Below are 9,002 nucleotides of genomic sequence, written 5' to 3' on the forward strand. Positions count from 1 at the left end.
CAAGAGTTAACGAGGACATGAACTAGTTTTTTTATATCTTTTTTATGTTGTCATGATGTCACCCTTCCACATTTTATTTTATTTTTTCAGGTTCTGGCAGGGAAACAATTGGTTGAAGTAAACAAGTTTCAATCATGGACATAGATCTTAGGTTACCTTCTGGCGAGCAGTGCAAGGAAGATGAAGATGCAAATGGAATTGATAATATGTTAGACGGTGATGAAACACTGCATAATGGAATGGTTCAGGTTGTAGGAGAGGATATACGTGCTGATGATGGTGTTGAGGAGATGCATTCTTCTGCTGTGGATATGGTGACCTTCAAGGAGGATACCAATCTTGAGCCACTTTCTGGCATGGAGTTCGAGTCACATGGGGAAGCATATTCTTTTTATCAAGAGTATGCTCGGTCTATGGGATTCAACACTGCTATACAAAATAGCCGACGTTCGAAAACATCAAGAGAATTTATTGATGCAAAGTTTGCTTGTTCTAGATACGGGACCAAAAGGGAGTATGAAAAATCCTTTAATCGCCAGCGTGCTAGACAAAGCAAGCAAGACCCTGAAAATGCAAATGCAACTGGTCGCCGGTCGTGTTCAAAGACAGACTGTAAAGCAAGTATGCATGTGAAGAGAAGGCCTGATGGAAAATGGGTTATACATAGTTTCTTGAAAGAACATAACCATGAACTTTTACCAGCCCAAGCTGTTGGTGAACAAACCAGAAGGATGTATGCTGCAATGGCTAGACAATTTGCTGAATATAAGAATGTTGTTGGTCTGAAGAATGATCCCAAAAATCCATTTGGTAAAGGTCGAAATTTGGCATTAGAAGCCGGAGATATTAATTTTTACTCGAATTTTTTACACACATGCAGAACATAAATTCAAACTTCTTTTATGCAGTAGACGTGGGAGAGGATCAGCGTCTGAAAAGTTTATTCTGGGTTGATTCAAAGAGTAGGCATGATTACAGTTATTTCTGTGATGCTGTGTCTTTTGATACCACTTATGTCACAAACAAATAAGATGCCTCTTGCACTTTTTATTGGAGTGAACCACCATTACCAGTGCATTCCACTTGGATGTGCATTGGTATCAGATGAGAGTGCCTCAACATACTCTTGGCTAATGCAGACATGGCTGAAAGCAATGGGTGGGCAATCTCCTAGAGCCCTAATAACCGACCAAGACAGAACTCTGAAATCAGTTGTTGCGGAAATCTTTCCAAATACTCATCATTGCTTCTTTCTGTGGCACATAATAGGAAAGGTTTCTGAAAATCTTGGTCATGTAATCAAACAGCATGGGAACTTTATGGCAAAATTTGAGAAATGCATCTACAGGTCATGGACAGATGAAGAGTTTGCCAACAGGTGGTGGAAAATTCTTGAAAGATTTGAACTCAAAGATGAATGGATGAAATTGTTGTATGAAGACTGCAAAATGTGGGTGCCAACCTATATAATGAATGTGCTGTTAGCTGGGATGTCTACGGTTCAGAGAAGTGAGAGTGTGAACTCATTCTTTGACAAGTATGTACATAAGAAGACCACAGTGCTAGATTTTTTGAAACATTATGAAGCAATTTTACAAGATAGGTATGAAGAGGAAGCCAAAGAAAATTCTGATTCATGGAGCAAAGTGCCTACATTAAAATCTCCATCACCTTTTGAGAAGAGTGTTGCAGGGGTATACTCACACATTATTCAAGAGGTTTCAAATCGAGGTTGTGGGTGCGATTGCTTGTCATCCGAAGCAAGAAATCATGATTCAACATGCAGCATTTTTAGAGTTCAAGATCTTGAAAAGAATCAGGATTTTATTGTTACTTTGAATGAGATGAAGGCAGAAGTTTCTTGCATATGCCGCTCATATGAATACAAAGGGTATCTCTGCAGGCATGCTATGGTAGTTCTCCAAATAAATGGCCACTCAGCCATCCCGTCTCAATATATTTTGAAACGATGGACGAAAGAGGCAAAGAGCAGGCATTTCATGGGAGAAGAATCTGAACAGGTGCAATCTAGGGCACATAGATACAATGATCTATTTCAACGAGCAATGAAGTTGATTGAGGAGGGTTCATTGTCTCAAGAGAGCTACTATACTGCATTCCGAAGCCTGGAAGAAGCTTTTGGGAACTGTTTGAGTGCAAATACTTCTAACAAGAGCCTTGCAGAAACTGTGGCATCCCCCACTCAGGGTATGATGTGTATTGAAGAAGACAATCCAAGCACAAGCACAGGCAAGACAAATAAGAAAAAGAACCCAACTAAGAAAAGAAAGGTTAGTTATACATTGCGTTTGTCATCTCGAGTATATTTTTGGCAGATTCTATCCCCGCTCTGTGCTTAGGGTACCTTTTTCTTGTACAGGGAAACACAGAGCAGGAGGTAATGACTGTTTCAGCAACAGATGGCTTGCAACAAATGGTTAGTTCTGTTTTATAAGTTAGCAGGCTAGTCGTAGATGTTTTAATGATTTATAACACTTGCACTAAATAATAGTATAACAATAAGAATTATTCTAACCTTTGCAATCAAGAATTTTTTTTCAGGCTTTTAGAATAAAGTTGGTCTGAATCTGTGAACATTTTTGCAGGATAAATTAAGCTCAAGATCAGTAGCCCTAGATGGTTACTTTGGTGCACAACCAAGTGTCCAAGGAATGGTAAGATCATTACAGTTGATTTCATTTATCCTTTATGTCAGTTGTATTCAGTTACATGTTTTATGCCTTTTCAGGTTCAGCTTAATTTAATGGCACCTCGTGATAATTATTATGGGAATCAACATACAATTCAGGGGCTGGTACTCTCATATTTTATAGTCGTAATGAGTCAATTAGGTAGTTTATTTATGCAAATAGTGCTGCATTAAGAGGACTAATTTTAATTTGGGATTTTGCATTCTTAGGGACAGTTGAACACCATAGCAACGAGCCATGATGGTTACTATGGCACTCAGCAAACCATGCCTGGGATGGTATAGAATCTCTTCGTGCAATAGTTTCTTTCTATTACTGAGTCCAAATGGTAACTTTGCGTATACTATGTGTTCTGTTCAACAGGGACCGATGGATTTCTTTCGATCTCCTAGTTTCTACGTTCGGGTGAGTCTTCCACGTAGTGCTAACATAACATGGTAAAATTTATTAAATTTTGTTTCAGGACTTTCTTACATACATGGTGTCCTCCCTGACAGGATGACCCTAATGTGAGAGTGACACAGCTACATGATGATGCATCAAGACACACATGACGGTGCTTTTCCCACGGTGGAGTGGTGTTTTAGGTAGGTTTGTTTTTAGGATAAATTACACATTTAGTACCTAAACTATTAGTTTTGATCTATTTTAGTACTTAAAACTTTCATTTTTTTCAAAACCATACCTAATGTTTAGTTTTTGTTTCATTTTAGTACCACACCGTTAAAAACTTAACGCGCTTAGTACCTAAACTATCAGTTTTGGTCTGTTTTAGTACCTAAACTTTCAATTTGTTTAAAAACTTAACGTTAATTTTAACAGGGTACTAAAATGAAATAAAAACTAAACATTATGTATGGTTTTGAAAATTTTGAAAGTTTAGATACTGAAACGGATCAAAATTTGATAGTTTAGGTACTAAATGTGTAATTTGCCCTTGTTTTATTATTCTAATATTTAGGCTTGGGTGCAAAAGGCCATTGAACTTTTTTAAAAATCAATTAAACCTCTTAATCCTCTAAATTTTTATTTTGCACCCAATTAAGTCTTTCAACCCAAAAAATTAATCAATGTGGTCATTTCACCAATGGAAACTGTCGTTGACCTTGTTGACGTGTCCATGGTGCTAACATGGCTATCAACATATGTTGATGTGGTAGTACATTTGGGAATGACGATTCGGTAGGACTTAGTTGCTTTTTTAAGAAATTTTTTGGGTTTAATTGATTTTTATAAAGTTTGAGAGTTTATTAATCTTTAAGCAAGAAGTTAAAATTAATATATTTTTAAAAATAAAAATATTAAAAAAAATTACTAAAACAAAAGTATTATGAAAAGTTTCAAAAAAATTAAACTAAATAAAGAAAATGATAAACCATTATTGTTCTTTGGACATATTTTTAGTGGAATTAATCTTTTATTTACCAATAACTTTTGAGGTTCTTCCATAGCAAAAAAAAAAAAACTTGATGGAATAGATTTTGCCCAAAAGTAATATTCATTAGTTTACAACAAAATTAGTTATAATAAAATTAATTTGTTTTCTTCCATTATATTATTTTATAAAATCTAATTCTGATTCGTTAAACATGATGGGTTTATCTTGTTACAAACTCCTCAATATTATCATCATTTTTAAATTACTAGAAAGAATTTGAAAGACATTGATAAATAAAGTAAAATTGATTTTGTTAAAAATACGTCCAAGGATGAAAGTGTTTAAATTTTTTGCTTTATAAATATTTTTAAATTTTGATTCTTTAAATAATTTATGATGTTATACTTTCTGATACATTTTAATTTTTTAATAGAATTTTTTTAAAATAATTTTTAAATATTTCAAATATATTATTTTAAATTTTTGCTTAAAGATTAAATAGGTCTTCAAATTTTCCGAAAAATCAATTAAGTCCTAAAATTTTCTAAAAAAACCAATTTAATCTCTTTGTCATATCATCATTCACACATGGATTGTCACGTTAGTATCGTGAACTCTCACTTCACCTCTGTAAAGGTCAATGATAGTTTCCGTCGGTCAAAGATTATTGATTAATTTGATGTTTACACCCTTGAGCAATTTATTTATTGATTGAATGATTTATGGGTTGAAGAAAACGTCATGCTTTGTAGGTGGAGGATGAATTGAACAAGGAAGATTGTTTTGAAGCTAAACTTGATTGTGAATAAAGGAAAATGTATGGTATTGGCTTATTATGGGATCATTGCTAGAAACAATAATGTCTCTTTTGGTGTATGTAAGATTTAAGATAGAAATCGAGAGTCATGTAAAGTCTGCTGTATTATATGTGATTGTTACCGTCTAAATAGGGTGCATTGAATACCACTTATAACTATGTTCATTCACATTATTATTGTTTATTAGGATTAACTACATGATTGATTACTTATATTGTATGTTTGTGTTTTGTCCACTTTTCCTCACTTATTTCAACACACATAATATATATGGTCACTTTAAGATATGATCACTTTCGTTTTATTTAATTAAAATGTGGTCGCCGTAGGTTATCTGTCGTTAACACTTAATAGATTAGGTGACGTGTTGTTTTGGTATAATCACACATTCGGTCTTGTTCTTTATATATTTCTTAATTTAGTCATACTTTTAATAAATTAAAATAAATTTCCTTCAATTGAATGATGTAATGTGTCATTGGTGTCACATGTCATGTCACGTATCACCGTTCGGTTGGAGGATATAGGTTTATTTTAAGTTAGATATATTTATTTTTCACCAATTAGAGGGTGACATGTGTCATCGTCTTGTTGAAAGAAAATAGAGCAAAGTAAACTGGGGCCAAAGGGATTCGAACCCGAGTCATCTGGTTAGTCCTTCAACAGAATGGTGACACATGACATCATTCGATTAGAGGATTAAATTTATTTTAATTTATTAAAAATAGGATTAAATTGGGAGAATATATAAATAACAGGGACTGAATGTGTGATTATATCAAAATATTTAACGGCAATTAACTCGTGGTAATCACATTTTAAATAAAAATGAAAGTGTCATTTGTTATATTTTTTGAAGTCAGTGAAGAAAAGTAGACAAGATACAAACATAAGTGATCAATCATGTAGTTAATTTCATTTATTATTATTATATGCCAATTGTCGAATATATATATATATATATATATATATATATATATATTACTATATAGATATTTATTAGTCATATAACTATAGAAGGGAAGCCATAATAGTCTCGGATTTGGCAACATTTTCTAGTTTGGTCTTAGGCTTAGATTTTGTCATTTAGATGATATTGTCATGAACACTAAAAAAAATATTTATTTTAATTTTTTAATAATGATAGGGCATAATTTTTTAAAATATTGCATTATCAAAATGATTAAATATTCAAGTTCATGGATTAAGTTGGAATTTGTAAGGTCTTGGAATTGATGTGAGTAGAACTAAGTGCATTGTATATAAGTAAATGACATACCCATAATTATTTTGTTCTTTCATATTTTCTTAGGTCATGAGTCTTTCTTTCCCTTCTCTTTAAGTCGGATTAGGATTAGATTTAAAATTTATAAAGAAAATGATGATACTTAATCCATTATTAATTAATATAATAGGATAGAATATTAAATCTCTTAAGGGGAACAAATTAAATTAGAAATATTTCATAGTGAACCTAAGTTATATTTAGATCAATTGTCTGTCCAACTCAGTTGGTTAGAGAGCAAGGCTCTTAACCTTGTGGTCGTGGGATCGAGTCTCACGGTGGGCAATTTATAATTCTAACTGCCGGAGGTCTCCCATGAAAGCTGCTCTCAACCTGGTGTTAGGGTAGCCTACTATCCTACCTTTCCCTTATCTCATTACACACGGGAATAGGGTCAGCTAATTGATTAATAAATAAAATATTACTAATTAAATGAATAAAATATAGTCTATCTCAAAACAATGACTTATTGATTAGATATCTTCATCTTGCTACGATAAGACCATGGTCTATAAGGTGTTTAATTAAACCTAACTCATTTTTTTGGGATTTGATTTTCATGAAGAGACAATGAAGCATATCAACCATTTAAAAAATTCAAACATATAGTTACCTCATCGGATAAAATCCGATCATTTTTTCTTTATTCTATTCTCGTTACACATCAATGAACAAAGAGGAATAGATGTGATATTCAATTATTGTTCGGGCCTCATTTGCAAGCCTGATTTATTTCATGTTATTTGACTTATATTTTATTTCATTTCTAAATACTATTTAAATAAATAACGATTTATTTATTTTTAAAATAAATACTTTATTTATCCGATTAAATTAACTAGTCAATTTTTTTAAGACTACAACACAACCGACAAAGTACCGAAAGGGTGCTGTGGAGGTGCTAATCTTTCTCCACACCTAATCGATTCTCGTATATGTTTTCTCTGGTAAGTTGATAGACTTTGTTATTTTAATTTTTTATTAAATTAAACATATTTTTCGAATGATCCAATCACATCTTAAAAAGGATTGTTGACGACTTTCTCATACTATGATTTAAACACATTTGAAGCGGGGCTTAACAGAGGATTCACATCCCCCTTTTTTGGGAACATTTCGACAAGTTATGTTTAAATGTTTTCTTAATCTATTGAAAAAGCACTCACTCGATAGATGTAACTGTTCAAACATAAATCCTCTAAAAAATAACATTTACCTTTACAATTGAGATCATTCAATAGGAAATAATATAAATTACAAATATTGTATTACTAACCTTTGGGCCTATGAGAGGCGCGTCCCCATCTTATTAGGTTTCCAAGGGATTGACATCATGGCCATGGCTAACACACACTGTTGGAGAGAGGAAAACAAACAAACGAAAAGTGACCAAAAAGAAGTTTAAAGTGGTAACATGTCAAACACTAGAAAGCATATTAAAGATACAACAAAAAAGCTTCCATGAAAGAAAAAAACACATGCTTTGCAAGGAAGGATCTTAAAAGGCCATATTATTATATCTTTCTCTTTTCCTTTTTCTTTTCCTTCTTAATATTGTCTAAACGGTTGATAATTATTTGTAGATTGACAGAGTAAATAGATATGACATTCAGAGAGTAGATTCAACTTATAGATCATGTAGACCTACTAGTAACTAGAGATGGGTACAAGACCCGAAACCGACGAGCTCTGATCCGATCAGACTCGATCGGGTCAGATTTAAAAAAACTGGATTCAGATCAAGTCGGGTCGAGACACCTAGCCCAAAAATAATGTAATTCACCTTATATATTTAGAGATAATTACAATAATAACCCTCTATGTATTATTTTTTTTATATATCCTTATGTTTATTCAATATCTTAAAAAATTGAGTCGAATTCGGGTCAGGTGAAGTCACCCTAAACTCGTGTCAGGTTGAGTTCGAGTGGATGATATACATTTTGGGTGGGATCGGGTTGACCAACGACCCGAACCAACCTATGTTCATCCTACCACTAATCATGTCAAAGCAATGTAACTGATCGAAAGATATAAAACTCTGAAAACTTTGATAGACGGATGAATGACGACATACGTGTAACCTACGAAAAGAAGTCCAACAAAAATACAACATCCAATACTCTAACATGGATTCAAAGTGTAATTTCCTAAAAATAAAGAAGCAACCTTGAACAAACCCTAATCCTAATCATAAATCGGGTGTCGGGGCCCCATGGTTTGGGAGCAGATTTTCGATCCACAGCACTGGGAAACCCTAACCCCGAAGATGAAATAGTGATGGGTCGAGGAACAAACCATGTGAGTGGGGAGACTTATCTTTAAATCCAAAAAGAGAAGTTTGCTGAACAATCACAAAGTCAAAGCATCAGATCCAAAACATCAAACCTCCTTTGCCTTTATAAAAGAATCAATTTGCAATCAAAGCCATTGTAGCCTTCATTTCACGTAACATGTAAAAATAAAACAAACAAATAAATCTAAATCATTAAAAGCAAGAGGGAACTCAAGGGGGCCTGTGGCATTTGGAATCACTCATCGAACCTACACCTTATAACATTTTATTGTATTGGACATTTGCATTGGGTTTGTCACATATTCCAAACCTCATAATTCTGGGTAGTTCCATTGTACGACAATTTAAGGGTAAATTATAGAAAAATCACTTTCGTCTGAGTTTTATAAACTTTTCCTCACTGAATTTAAAAGAACATAAGATTTAGTTTGATGGCCGATATCAAACTAAAGACATCCAACGTCTAAGTGACCAAAACTTAATAAAACGATAACGTAGGTGATCAAAACTTAAT

General features: G+C 33.2%; 1 pseudogene; it reads left to right on the plus strand.

Annotated features, from left to right (window-relative positions):
* On the plus strand, positions 1 to 5,019 carry LOC120210673 (annotated as a pseudogene).
* The last annotated feature ends 3,983 nt before the right edge of the window (positions 5,020 to 9,002 follow it).

The sequence above is a fragment of the Hibiscus syriacus genome, unplaced genomic scaffold, assembly GCF_006381635.1.
Source record: "Hibiscus syriacus cultivar Baekdansim isolate YM2019G1 unplaced genomic scaffold, ASM638163v2 tig00109926_pilon, whole genome shotgun sequence".
Taxonomy (NCBI): domain Eukaryota; kingdom Viridiplantae; phylum Streptophyta; class Magnoliopsida; order Malvales; family Malvaceae; genus Hibiscus; species Hibiscus syriacus.